The sequence below is a fragment of the Poecilia formosa genome, unplaced genomic scaffold (assembly GCF_000485575.1).
Source record: "Poecilia formosa unplaced genomic scaffold, Poecilia_formosa-5.1.2 Scaffold208, whole genome shotgun sequence".
Lineage (NCBI taxonomy): Eukaryota > Metazoa > Chordata > Actinopteri > Cyprinodontiformes > Poeciliidae > Poecilia > Poecilia formosa.
The window spans coordinates 812,177-826,763 of NW_006800147.1; the positions used below are offsets into that span (position 1 = coordinate 812,177).

At 37.3% G+C, this 14,587-nt stretch overlaps 1 long non-coding RNA gene across 1 annotated transcript; it reads left to right on the forward strand.

Moving 5' to 3' along the window:
* The first annotated feature begins 12,417 nt into the window (after positions 1–12,417).
* Positions 12,418–13,204, forward strand: LOC107838070 (uncharacterized). The gene is made up of 2 exons (XR_001664129.1): positions 12,418–13,049; positions 13,131–13,204. It is a non-coding gene; the product is annotated as an uncharacterized LOC107838070 (long non-coding RNA).
* The last annotated feature ends 1,383 nt before the right edge of the window (positions 13,205–14,587 follow it).

Sequence of the window (14,587 nt, forward strand, 5' to 3'; positions counted from 1 at the left end):
GCAATTAAGTAAAAGTAGCACTACTTAAATATATCTTTACAAGTAAAAGTAAGAAGTAGCCATCCAATAATTTGTTCAAAAGTTAAAAATATCACTAAAAAAGGTAAAAAGTCTTATCAGAATTTCTGATTGTTTCACAGAGACGTCATGATCAGATATATAGAGAGTTGTGTGTACCTTCTGGGATTTAAAGACTAAAATAAAGAAAAACAACAAAGGTAGGTATATTATATAGAAATTTTACTCCAGAAAAAGTTAAAGTATGTTTAATAAAATTATCTTTAAAAGTACATTTTCCCAAAAAAATTACTCAAGTAAAAATAACTGAGTAACCGTCTTGAGATGCAAGATAGGAAAGGGATCTCAAGCTCCAAACACTTCCTTATCTCATATTTATAAAAATAGCTAAATGTAACGTCTCTGCAACTTTATTTTAGTAAAGTGAAATTTGGCCAAACATTATGAATAAGTTAATGTGATGCTTAGACAATCCAGTCAAAGTAAATTTATTTATATTCTGATTTACAACTCAGCCAAACAAAACATTTAAACAGTATAAACAGTAAAACAAGAAAGGAAAGTGGTTAGAAATCTACTTAATGCAGCCAAAGCCCTAAAACAGACATGTCCAAAGTCCGGCCCTGGGGCCAAATGCGGCCAGTGGTCAAATTTCATCCGGCCCGCAGCCTCAGTCATCAAATCAATAACGTCTGGCCCGCACGTAGAATTAATACACTGTTCAAAAAAAATAAAGGGAACACTCAAATAACACATCCTAGATCTGAATGAATGAAATATTCTCATTTGTTCTGTACAAAGTTGAATATGCTGACAACAAAATCACACAAAAATCATCAATGGAAATCAAATTTATTAACCAATGGAGGCCTGGATTTGGAGCCACACACAAAATTAAAGTGAAATGTTCCCTTTATTTTTTTGAGCAGTATATATCGGGCAGCAGAACTGTTACCTGCATAGGCCGGAGCTTACACACTAAACGCTGTTCCTCGTTTACCCACTAGAGGGAAGCAGCCCTCTGACTCAGACCATTTGCAGCTGCAGAGTGACGCAGAGAGCCGCCAGCAGGTGGCACCAGCAGCTTTCTCTCGCCAACTTTTACCGACAGCTGGATAAGCACAGGTTTCGAGAGATTCGGTTTGTTAAGAAAATGCTAAGCTTGTTTGGGTCGACGTTTCCACCTGTTAGAAATCAAAATAAGGGACGTGTCGTCCTGGTCTCATAGGAGGGAGGGGTGGGGGGACGCTTCGACTGGGGTTACCAAGGGACCAGTCCCTATATATTTAAACCCGTGGGGGGGGAGCTGCGGCAGTTGGACGCAATATCGCAACATATAAACATTTGTAGAAAACGGAACAAATTGCGTCCCGTTTCGGTTCAGTACGGAACGGAACGGGTTGCAAACCCAAGTCCACGTATTTGTGAGAAGACATTCTCGGTTGTGAACTTAAATAATTCTCACTTACGAGACATCTTGCGCATCAACACCACTGCCGTTGAGCCAGACCTGGCCTACGTGCTGCAGTCCAGATCTCAGTATCACATTAATGCAGACAAGTCATTTGTCATTTACAATAAGTCTGAATAAATTTTGTTTTTGTTTTTAGGATCAAAATGAGTCATAAATTCAGACAGGTTTTCAGTTTTCACTCCAGAATAATAAACTTTTCAAAATCTAATCAACATTTACTAATATGTCATATTTCAAATGAGCCCTGCACTTGTTGATATGACTATTACTTACTAATTTTTCTGTTATTTTATTTAAAAATTCTGTAAATATCGTTAGAAAAAAGTTAGTGTTAAAAAAATGAAGTTAACTGAATATTCAATTGCATATGATAAGAATGTTTCAAATGAACCTAAAGACATGCTTAAGATCGCTGAAATTAAAATAAAAAAAGCAAATGTAAAACACAGAATGGCTTGCTGAAATGTGTTTAAATATATTGCTGTTCTATGTAAAGGACGTCCGCCAAGGTCGGCCCCCCTACGTTTTTAACACACCAAATCTGGCCCCCTTTGCAAAAAGTTTGGACACCCCTGCCCTAAAGGTTAGAGTCCCAGTTAAACGGCGTTTTAACTAAAGTTCTAAAGAGTTTGAAAACCCCGCCCTATGCACGTTCCTGAGTTTTCACACATTCTAACAACGTGTCTCTCTGCGGCTCTTTCCTATATACAACACTGATGAGTGCGGACTGAATGCTCATTGATGGGCCATTAGCGCCTCACTGATGACTTATTAGCGCTCCTCCCCCCTTCTAACAACGCGCCTCTTCACGACTTTCGGTTGAGATCATTGATCATTGTCTCTGCTTGACACAATGATCAAGCAGAGACAATGATCAAGCAGAGATCATTATCTCTGCTTGATCCAATCATGAGACTGGCCAAGCTGCTCTCCTACCGGAGGTGGGGACTCCAGTCATATGACTTGGACTCGAGTCATTAAAATTTAGACTTGACACTTGACTTGAAGTTATTTACTTGAAAAGACTTGATATTTCACCCAAGTCAAAAAATTTAAAACACATTATTTATAAAGTGGCTCCATTAATTAATTTCACTCATTCCGTATTAACAGGCGCGGACCGTCCCTCAGTTCTTCCACACTCCACATGTATGTGTGTGTGCGTAAGCTGCAGCACAACCAATCAAATTAACAGAATTTAAAAATAACGGGGCGTTGATTGGAAAAAATATAAAACAATAAGCAATGAAGAAATGCTAAAGGTTGATTTAGATTTGGATATTGATAGTATAAACTCCTCTGTTTGTGAAGCTATTTTAGGAGCGGCCGTGGAACAATTCAAAGGAAAAAAGGAAAATATAAGAAGAAAATAGTACCATGGTGGACATAGGAATGCGATGTGGCAATTAAATCTAGAAATAAAGGCTTTAGATTGTTAAAAAGAAATCAGAATTTTGAGAATTTTCTGGAATATCAAAATTCACAAGCTCATTAAAAGAACAGTAAAAAGTACTAAAAAGGTTCATTAGGGAAAATTTTGTAATTCAGTAGGAAGGGAAACAAATATTTTAAAAAATTTGGGGAATGATTAAAAACGAATGAATGGAATTAGAAGTGAATATGGGTATCCAGTTCTTAAGGATGGAGATGTAATTGCTCTAAATGAGGAGGAGAAGGCAAATATGTTGGATAAGAAATCTGTTGAAATTCAAAGTTGTAATAACTTAAATACAGAAGAATAATGAAAAGAGCTTGTATAATTAAGGAAAATATTAATCTGTTAGAAGTAGATACTGGATATAATGATTTATTAAATAATTATTTTCAATATTTTAATTAAACAACGCTTTACGGAAATCAAAAAATTCTTCTCCAGGAAAAGACAATATTTCTTATATTATGATTCATTGGGGGTGCTGAGAGGAAAGCGATGAAAACAATATATAAGGTCTGTATTGGATTATGGCAGCTTAGCCTTTGGATCAGCATCAGAAACACTTCTTTAAAAATTAGATAGTATTCAGTATCAAGCCTGTTGTACAGGAGCTGTCAGAACAACTCCAATTTCAGCTTTGTTAGTTGAAATGGGGGAAATACCACTTTACCTCAGAAGATTACAGTTAAGGTTATCTTATTGGTGTTGTTTAAAGGCTCATTATGAAAACCATCCATGTCAAGAAATTTTAAAACCTAGTTGGGAAAAGGGGAAAAAGACTTTGAAATCCTTTGGGTGGGAGATAGAAATCGATGTGAAAGATTTTGATTTATCGTCTATAAATATGAGTCAAACAGCTCCTCTTTCACTGCTCCATCCATCTCTGTTTCATGATATCGTTGTGGACTTATTGTTGGAGAAGAGGAAAAAAGGAAATTCTTCAGAATCATACTCAGTGCAATCATTTAAAGATAATAAATATTATGGTTATGTTCAAGTGTATACAGATGCTTCTAAGAGCTCAAGTAGCAACAATGGGGTGTTGATTATTGTCCCAGAATTTAGTATTAAAAAATGTGAGAGGATTTCTGATGGGGTCTCAGTGTTTACAGGGGAGGTGATGGGCATCATTTTGGCTTTAGGTTGGATTGAAGAGGTTCGTCCTTTGAGAAGTTTAATTTTGTTCTGATTCAAGTTCATCATTATACTCAATTAAAAATAATCACTCTCATAGTAGAAAAGACCTTTTATTGGAGATTCAGATATTACTTTATATAATTCAGACCATGGGTTCAGAGGTCATTTTTGCATGGGTTCCGTCTCATATAGGAATAAAAGGAAATGGTTTGCAGATAAATATGCAAAACAAGCTTCAAAAACCAGTTATATTGAGATACTGATTCCATTTAGTAAAGAGGAAATAAAATCTATTAAACAAAAGGTTAAGGAAAGATGGCAGAAGCAGTGGGAAGAAGAGAGAACTGGTAGATCCTAAGGAAAGTTAGTGCAATGAGGGGAACAGGAAGAAGTAGAAAAGGGTTACATTTTGGTCATACAGGTTTAAACAGTACACTATTTAAAATGGGGAAACATCCAACAGGTAATAGTGATTTTTGTTTTCAAGAAGAGACAGTAAAACATGTTTTGTTGTTATGTCCTAAGTACTCTGAGGAGAGAAGGAAGTTAGAATGTAGACTTATAAAGAAAACTTTACAGTTAAAAATACAAGGTGTTTTGGGAAATTCTTATATTTATGAATATCTACGTTATTTAATAAACTATTTTTTTGGGTGGGGGGTTATATCATACAAGTTACATTCTGATTCACACTTCCTACCAGTAGGTGGCGGTAATGCACACCTTTAAGTTGCTTGCCTACCGCCATTAATCAAGAAGAAGAAGACGAAGAACGTAAAAGGCGGGGAAAAAAACGAGAGACGAAAAAACCGCCCAGCGCAGATGTGCTCCTGTGAGAAATTTCTTTTGGGTCCATCAACCATGAAATATCCAACTAAAACAGAGTGAAACATACAAAACCTACAAGACCAGGATCTCAGAAGGAAATAAAACTTCCAACTGTTCGGCATTTGAAGTTGCACAAAGAGGTAAGCGGTACTTTTCTTTTACTATGAGACAACTGACTGGCTAACGTCGTGTTAGGAACTCTGGGTTACGTTGGTGGTACCGCTTCTCATTCACTTGTATGCTGTGTTTAGTCATGCTACATAAATATGTGCACCGTGTTAGCTCAGGAAGCCGGTGGACGGGGTCCGGTTCAGAAAGCAGGTTGTTTACTGAACTCGGGGAAGAAAGTTTGTCTCTGTTCCATCAAAATGATGAACCGTGTCCAGTTCCATCACAGGATGGGAAACCACGGTTTCTTACACCCCTTTCCTACCCTGCCCCCATATTAGTGTTTTCCCATAAATATCCCTCTTCCCCCCACGGCTCTTACGTTAGTTAAAGTTATTTCTCTCTTAACTCTTTAATTCTTAAAATTAGCACAAGGATGCATTTTTTGGCAAGATGGATTTCCAGCCTGCCAAAATATGCATCCCCCCTCTATTCTCCTCAAATATCATTATAGTGATTTAAAACTTATACCAGCAATTCATGGAACTATTCTAGCTATGTAGAAAAAGTTATTTCACTATTAACTATTTTTTTCCTCAAAGTTAGCACAGGGATGCGTTTTTTGGCAATATGGATTTCCAGCCTGCCAAAGTCATATTTTCTTGTCCTCCGATCCGATACTCCGCTGTCGCTCTTGTTTTTTCTCTCACTCTGCGCAGCCGCAGAGAGAGACAGACAGACAGACAGAAGCTACTGCTTTCTGCATTAGCTTTCTGCCGCTGCAACAAGCTAAGAGCATAGTTAGCCGTAGTAGAGCTAATCAAACTATTCAGTTTGACTCTGTTCATTCTGGTTGGTATTTGTGGTCTGTGTTCTTGTTATTTTAATTTGAAAATATGGATCCTAAGCTTTTTGAAAAATTTTTAAATATAAAGTTAATGGTTAATAAATTAAAATTAATAAACAACCAAGGCAGATAAGTTGAAAGTTATTAAATTTTTTAAAGTACAGTCTAAAAATTATTCTTGAACTCAGTTGCTTATGGTCCTAGAATTATTTTTACCTCATTACATGTCAGGAACATGATGTCGCCTTCTCAAAAAATGAACTACCAAACAAATATTGATGATTAAGAAAAAGCTTTATGTTGACAAAACCCAATATCAGCTTTAGTAAGCAAATAAGGAACTAAAAATATTCTTTATGTTGTTATTCGTGTTTTTATTTGACCATTTAGATTTTTTTATTTTAGGCTGCATGTGACAGATGTGGTACCACCAAGGCTGTGTTAAATTCCCACCAACCGACACAGACTACTGCTGTGCAATGTGCATATAGATGTTATGTTTGCACCAACATTCTTTAATTAATTCAGTTCAGTCCATTTGTAGTTTTAATTTTTAATATAAGTAATTGGTTTTATAAAAAGGTTGCTGTCATGAATATTCTTTTGTTGAATTTAATAAAAAAGTGATGTCATATTTATGTAAAACCAAACTAAAAATTATTTCTACATGCTATACATTTAGCAAAGTTGCATATCAAATGTACTTCCTTCAGTATCTTTGCAATAGTGATAATAAAGAAATAACTTTTTCTACATAGCCAGAATGCTATTAATGGTTTTAACCACAGTGCAAAGCAGCATCCTATCTCTATGTTGTAGACCAAACATGAAGGGAAACCTGAGTAATTCCTGTTAGCCATTGTAATAGCCTAGGATAATACCGCCACTTTCTGGACATAAAATTATCATGTTTTAACAAGATAGTATCACGTTTTAACAAGATTACTTATCACGTTTTAACAAGATTACTTATCACGTTTTAACAAGATACTTAACACGTTTTAACAAGATAGTATCAAGATAGTATCACACGTGATAGCGCTAGAAATTTTTTTTCCTGCGTGATAGCAATGCGGTATCAAAAGAAAAAGAGAATTTCAAACCATTTGCGGAGAACGTTTTCAACAGACATGGACTGAAAAAAAGTTCCACTCATGTGTCAATAAAGGTGTAAAAACCGTATTTATTTCAAGTAATTTGCGAATAAAACCCACGATTTTAGGGATATCTTTAAACTTTCCTCTACGGTCATATTTCAGTCCGTTTTCTCGTCATTATGCGAGAGCTTGGAGCGATGCGCGCTCCCGCGACAGGGGACGCAATTTTGGGCAGGCACACCGGTGAGGAGCTCTCCTCGGAGTCACACATCAAGCTGATTTTATATCATTTTATTATAGTATTAGTATTATTTTTCCGGTTACACGATGCATCAAACCATATCAAATGCGTTGTGTACTTAGAGTTGATGGGCGCGGCCGCACGGACATCTGAGAAACTCGTGACCGTCAGGCACGGTCGGGTCCCATAAACTCGACCAACCAGAATAGTTTCTGTGACGATTAAAAACTCAACAGACACGAAATGGAACAACTACTAAAGCCACATTAGCAGCATTGAATTAAATCTCCCATTTGTTGCGCATCTCTACGTGGTGCAGCAGATTACTTTATTATGCAGGGCCGGTCCAACGCTGTATGGGGCCTTGAGCAGAATTTGATTTAAGGGCTCCTTTTTTTGCTAAAATCCTCAGCACCTCTAACAGCTTCTGTGTTAGATTTAGAGAAATATGGCAGAAGGGAGTAGTTTAATTGATCACCCTTTGTGTTTGTAAATTCAAAGATTAAACTCACAGCATCAGATTGTTGCTATGGTGACAAAACAGTCCAACTATGAATATTGTTCTTTGAAGTTTTACAAAGTAAACTTGCCAGCTCCTTAAAATCTTGGATTTAAATGTTAAACAATTTAAAATCTTTTAATTTATCTATGCCTAAACAATTGAATAAAATTTAACAGCATTTATAATCTCAAACAAGTGTTACATTTATGTATCTGTGGACTGTGTTAAAATGTTAGCATTTATGGGGCCCCTGAAGCTCTTGGGGGCTTGATGGAGCCGCTGACTTAATTTGGATTAAACAAAAGTGCAAATTCGTTGTTTTTAGACTAGTTGTGGGTTTAAATAGCATTTGACTGGAGATATTTTCCTGTAACACATAATTACACAGTAATACTTTAATATTTACTGTCAACTTAACATCTTTTAATACAAAAACATGGTGGACCGCCTCGACACCCCCACCACCGGGCGTAGCAAGATTTCTGGGGGAAACCCAGCAGATGTGAAATTGGTTGTAGATTTAACCCCACTTGGACTGACATATATTTATTTTACCATCACATCCAAATTCAAAACCACTGTGCTTTATTTGCAGTGAGTGCATTGTGTGTTTGGTTTTCAAAAGAACACATGATCTATTATTTACATTTAGCATAATTGGAACATTGTTTAAAAAAATAAAAACGACTCGAAATGACTTGAAATTCCAAGCTGGCGACTTGACTTGACTTTTGCCTGACTTGACTTGAGGACAGAGACTTGAGACTTGCATAACAGTGACTTGGTCCCACCTCAGACATACATGTTGTAGCTTATTTCTTAATTTAGTTAAACTTAATTTTATACTCTATTCAGGACTTTGGTTAATTGTTGCTGTGTTAAAATATGCTATGAAAATAAAGTTTAACTTAATTTCTAAACATTGTGTCTTGCAGGGCCCAGAAAACTAGAGGAAGTTGGAAAATCTTCAGCTGGACTCAGAGACAAAGATTGTTTTGGCTTTCTGCTTTTCTGGGACAAACATCTTGATTTGAAGTGTTAAAAACATTTGGCAAACTCACCAGTTTTCTTTCTCTGTGCAGCAAAGGTAAGTGCACTATTTTCTTCCTGCAGCTACTATTTTCTTGCTGCAGGGAGAATATTTTTGCTTTACTCTGTTCTGTTGTATCGTTTTTGTCAGCAGCATAATGGCAAGACAGTGCAAGTCAAGTGTGACACCTATACGCAATTTAAATGGTTTTAAACAGGATAAGTTCGTCCTTGACCTTTCATGTGGTGATACCTATGAAACTTTAAACATTTTCGATGTTGAAGAAGCTTTGGACAACTTCAGGAACTCTTTCAATGCAGTGGTTGACAAGCACGCACCTGTTGTAAGCTGTGAACATCAGAAAAGATCTGGGGATCGACCCTTTCCTCAGGAGGTCAGTACAGATGGACGCCAAATGTCAGATCCTAAACAAATCTGTGAAGCTTTAAATAAGCATTTTATAGATATAGGTCATCTGTTTGAAAGAACCCACAATGGGCCACCAGCCTTAACAGACGAGCTCGATGCCAGGATAACACCAGGGTGTTGTTTCAAGTTAAAAGAATTTACTTGTAACGAAGTTTGCCACGCCTTGCTAAATCTGGAAGACGGTGCCATTGATACAGACGGCTTTGAACCTTTCTTTTTAAAACATGGATCTCCTATAGCAGCGATCTACATAACACACATCTTTAACCTCTCAGTTTCAACTGGAACCATCCCTGAAGCCTGGAAGGCTGCTTATGTAACGCCCGAACATAAAGGTGGCGAAACATCCGACCTTAATAATTACAGGCCGATCTCTAAGCTTCCATGTTTGGCAAAGATTCTTGAAAGACTGGTTAAAAATCAGCTCACATCGTTCCTAACAGAGAACCAGATGCTACATGAACGCCAGTCTGCGTATCGAGAAAACCACAGCAATGTGACGGCTGCTACTGCTGTTTTAAATGACATCATAACTGATCTGGACGATGACCAACACTGTGCAGTGCTTTTTACTGACCTCTCCAAAGCGTTTGATACGGTGGATCACGCTGTGCTTCTCAAAAAACTCGAGAGGATTGGATTTGATGGAAAGGCCTTTAAATGGTTTGAAAATTATTTCCAAGACAGACACCAGAGCGTTACCAATGGAAATGTTGCATCAGATTTTCTACGTGTTGAAAACGGTGTTCCTCAAGGCTCTGTTCTAGGTCCTATTTTGTTCAACATCTACATGGCAGACATCGCTTCATCCGTGAAAGGCTGTAAATTTCACATGTTTGCTGATGACACCGTTCTGTACTGCAGTGCTGGTGATGCTGAATCTGCCATCACAACCCTTCAGCAGTGCTTTGATGATTTACAAAACGAATTCAGGAAACACAAACTAGTTCTCAATGCAAAGAAAACAAAGTACATGATGTTTCCATCAGACAGTGATGTTGACGATGGACTTGTCCTCTCCAGTTTGGATGGCACAAACATCGAAAGAGTCAAAAAGTACAAATATCTGGGCCTGTGGATTGACGAGGATCTGAGCTTCGCTGATCATGTGACAACTTTGGCCAGTGATCTGACAGAAAGAATCGATTCTTTTCAAAGAAAAAAGTCACACCTTACCACGGAAAGAAAAAAAGACTTGGTTAGAAAAGAATTTCTGTCCAAGTTTCATAAGGGTCACATTTTGTACATGCATGCCTCACCTGAAGCTCTCACACAGCTGGATGATGTTTATCATTCTGCTTTAAAATTTATCCAAGGGCATGGAGATGATGCTGATCATCATACGCTGTATCATGAAATGAGATTGCTTTGTCCCTCTCTGATGCGTGAGAGAAACATGATACTATTTATTTACAAAACTCTGAAGGGTTTTTTACCCCCTTACATTAAATCAATGCTTGTCAAAGATGAAGCCAGATCAGGTGATTGCATTTTGTTGCAGGAGCCAAAGGCCTCTACTGAAGTTGGAAAAACCAGATTTAGTTACGTTGGACCCAGAACCTGGAATAAAATGCAGGAAGAACAAACACTTGAGCTTTCTGAATCTGAAATGGACGCCAAGTCTTTAATTTTGTCCTATCTGACTTCCACATGTTCTTGTTGTTGCCGAGACTTGAGAAATCCTAAGTGGGGACTCTAGGTGTTATTTTCTTTGACACTCATTTTTCTGGTCCCCAGATTAATACTAAGATGCATGTGTTCATAATATGATCATAGTTAACCCTTCTAAACAGGAACGTGCGCCGACGACACAGCCAAATTTGCAGTACCAATTTGCATTAACGATCAAACAATCGCTGAAAAAGGACAACACTCAGACGTCACAAGAGAAAAGAACCGTCAAATTCACACAAAAGGGTTTGGAGTTTTATATAAAAACATGTCAAGAAAAACAAAGTTTAAAGTGTTAACAAGCTTCAAAACAACACTACCTCTGTGCAGTATTTATACATATATTATATTTATTCATATTCTGTATTTTTAAATTTTTGTATATATACATTTTATGTGCACTTGTATAATGATGATAAAATGTGTTGTATTCTATTTTGAAAGAGCCCAAGTAAAGGACACATCCCTCATCTGACTCTCCTGTCGTCAGACCTAAACAAAGACAGAAACAACTTCAAATGGATAGACGAGAGCAGGCACGTGCAGAGGGGGGGGCTAGGGGAGCCTGAGCACCTGCCCCTTTTTTTTCCTTGCCCCCAAGTGCCCTTTTGGTCAATTTTTTTTTTTTTTTTTTTTTATTATTATTATTTCCTAAGCCCTCTGACACATAACATGTATTAAAATGTATTTATTCATTATTGTTATTATTTATTTTATCTTTTTCAAGAAACAACCTTGTTACCTTTGACCTTTTGCCCATGATGCACGATGCAATGGGGTATAAGGCACGGACTTCTTTTTTTAATTTTTTTTGTTGTTTTTGCCACATAGAATGCTTCCTGTGTTCAGGCAGCAGTATAATGGCTCCTCGTTGTAGGACTATTAACGATGCTTATATAATTATTAAGACGTCCTGAAACGCTCCAACAATAAACAAAGGATTTAAGCTGGATGTGTCAAAACTTCACAATTACTTAAAAGGTGAGTTAATAAATCGTTTGTATTCACCATAATGCCTCATATGTCTGACGTAGCTAACAGGGACAAGCTTACAAAGATGCTATGTAAACGTTAAGTGTTTTGATTATCTGTGCAGTGTGCAATCTACATATCTTTGCTTTATAGATATATCTATATAAGCATGTATAGATCTATATTGTGCCCAAGATATCAATTAAAGCTGAAGTTAGCTTTCGAATGTAGCATCTAATTTGGAAAATAGCTAAAGGGCGATTACACTTAATTTTTCAGTATCTTGAGCTTTTTTAATGTGTTGTACTTTAAAAACTACAACGTCTAGACATTTCAAACCTAACCAGATTATTCTGCACTAACAGCAGGATAAATAAAACATTTGTGAAACCTTGTAATTGATTTGTGAAATTTGTAAAATATCAATAATAGAGTCCAGAACGCATTAAATGTGAATTATTACATTGGCATTATTTGTTATTTTAACTTTCCGTTTTCTTTTTTTTATTATAGCTGGAGTTGGACAGATCTGTTTGATGGCTTCCTGGAGGGAGGATCGGCTGAGCTAATGCGGCCAACAACTTTGCTCTATTTTTTTTTTTTTTTTTACCTTAATGCTTACCTGGTCAGTTGAGGTGGCAGTGTGTATTCTCTTGATTACTGACAATTGTCAGAACCACATGGACTAAGCTGGTTACATCAGATCAATCTGAATCTTTATTTCTCATTAAAACGACTTCTTGTAATTTTAAGACTGTTTGGTTCTGGGGTTTCTTGGGGCGGCTGTTCATTTCATTCCCCACTAGATGGAGTCCGAGAGGCGGCTGAGCGGTGGGCTCCTCCTATGACGTCATCCCCACACCAGGGATCAATCATCTCGTTGTCGCAGCTTAAGAGAGGCGGAACGCCGAGCGTCAACCTGTGATGGTTCCTCTAAGCCCCTCAGAGTTTGTTATCTCCTGGTAATCTGTCTTTTCCCCCTGCTGTTAGAAAGTTTACCTCATTGTGATTTTTGCTCTTCTCAGGATTCCTCTGAATCTGGATCCGGTTCCAAGTTTTCTGCTCACTCCTCGCGACGTCAGGGGAAATTACCCCGTCAATGCCTACCTGTCCATCCTCCAACGCCGCTCACCGTTCCTCTGCCAGCCGCTCAGCCTCACTGGTCAAATCCCCAAACCCGACAGAGAAAAAATCCCAGAGGCTTTAAAGAAGCCCAGGACCAACATTGCTTCTCCCACGCCGTTGATGCACACAGCTCAAGTAAGTTAGCAAATTTACCGCCAACAAATCATCTCAATTCCAACAACCTTGAACTCACCATCTTCCCTATTGTCTCCTCAGGGTGCAGCCGTTCAATCCCAGGGCCCGATCCACATCTGATTATTCTTCGTAAATAAACTTTGTATTATTGTTCATTTGTCTCCAGTGGTGTTCTTGCATGTGGGCGAAATCGGTAAAGCCCATCATGACAGACATTGTTATAAACTTGCATCTTTATTCTGCTGTAATGATGACTGCATTCTTGCAATTAAAAATTCTCGTAGCCTGACCTTAATGCTCTTATACAACTCACAGAACAGATGATTGAAATAAAGGAACTTTTTGAAAGTATTTTCTGTGACTATTATAGAAATTGAGGACGGGAGGAATCGATTAAAATCAAATCTGGTATGGAAAAAAAATCTTGTAAATCTCATCATCCAGCCTTATTCAGTATATTAAATTATAACTACATATTAATATTCACATTTCTTTGCTGTTTCTACCTAAAAGTGTTGCATTTTAATATCTCACTTGAATTCCTGATCTACATACAAAAACTTGATATAACATAAACACAGAGAAAAGGGGAAAAAGGTTTGAAATGTAGAATATTACAAATGAGATACAATTTTATTGTAGGAACAAACAGGACAGCAAAATGAACAGTGAATATATAATATACTTCCTAGCAGCTAATCAGAGTTGTTTGTCTTTACTGGTGATGAAAACTCTGGAGGAGAGGAAGCCCGGCTCAGCCCCAACAAAGTCTGCAGGTAGATTTTTGCATATCTGGTCCTAATTTAACCAAGTACTGTAAATAAAGAGTGAGTCCACGTTGTGATGGTCCGGCAGACCGTGGACTAAAGGACGCCGTCAGCAGGTCCAGGTGCTTGGATCCAATGGAAAGGTAATCGGCACAGCGGCCCAATCATGGTTTAGAAACGCATCACAAGGTGTTGTGATGCATTGTTGAGAGTTTTGCTTGAAAATAAATTTGCAATATCTCAGGAAATTAAATGTTTAAGAGAAATAGTTCTGGTATCACAAACTGCAAAAAATGTTTCAGAGGTGCAACAACACTGAAGTTACTAAGAGTGAACTGAAATATTTACTACTTAGAAAATGCATGTTAAAATCTAAATACTCTTGAAAGTGCAGCTGAAATTAATTTAAGCTACTAGCAGGCAAAGCACATTGTCTGCCTAATATCTGTACCAACAGTAATACAAAAAATGATGCATAGAAGAGGCATTAGTTTATAAGTCGAGGCAAACCTAAATTTACTATTTTAAAAACAAAAAGCAGCAGGAGAATGTAACTTCATAACCTCATTTTCTAAGCAGAATATTGGAAAAAACATGTTGTGTAAAGCAACAACAGATTATAACAGCCAAGTGGAAAAATTTACGTGGATTATAATTATGAAACAGCAAAGGTAGATGTCATATTTTTGGGATTCGGGAAATGCGTGATTTGTACCATTTGTTCTGTGGGTTTTTTATGTGGATCAGCTGTAAAGCGAAAGTTTTGGACCT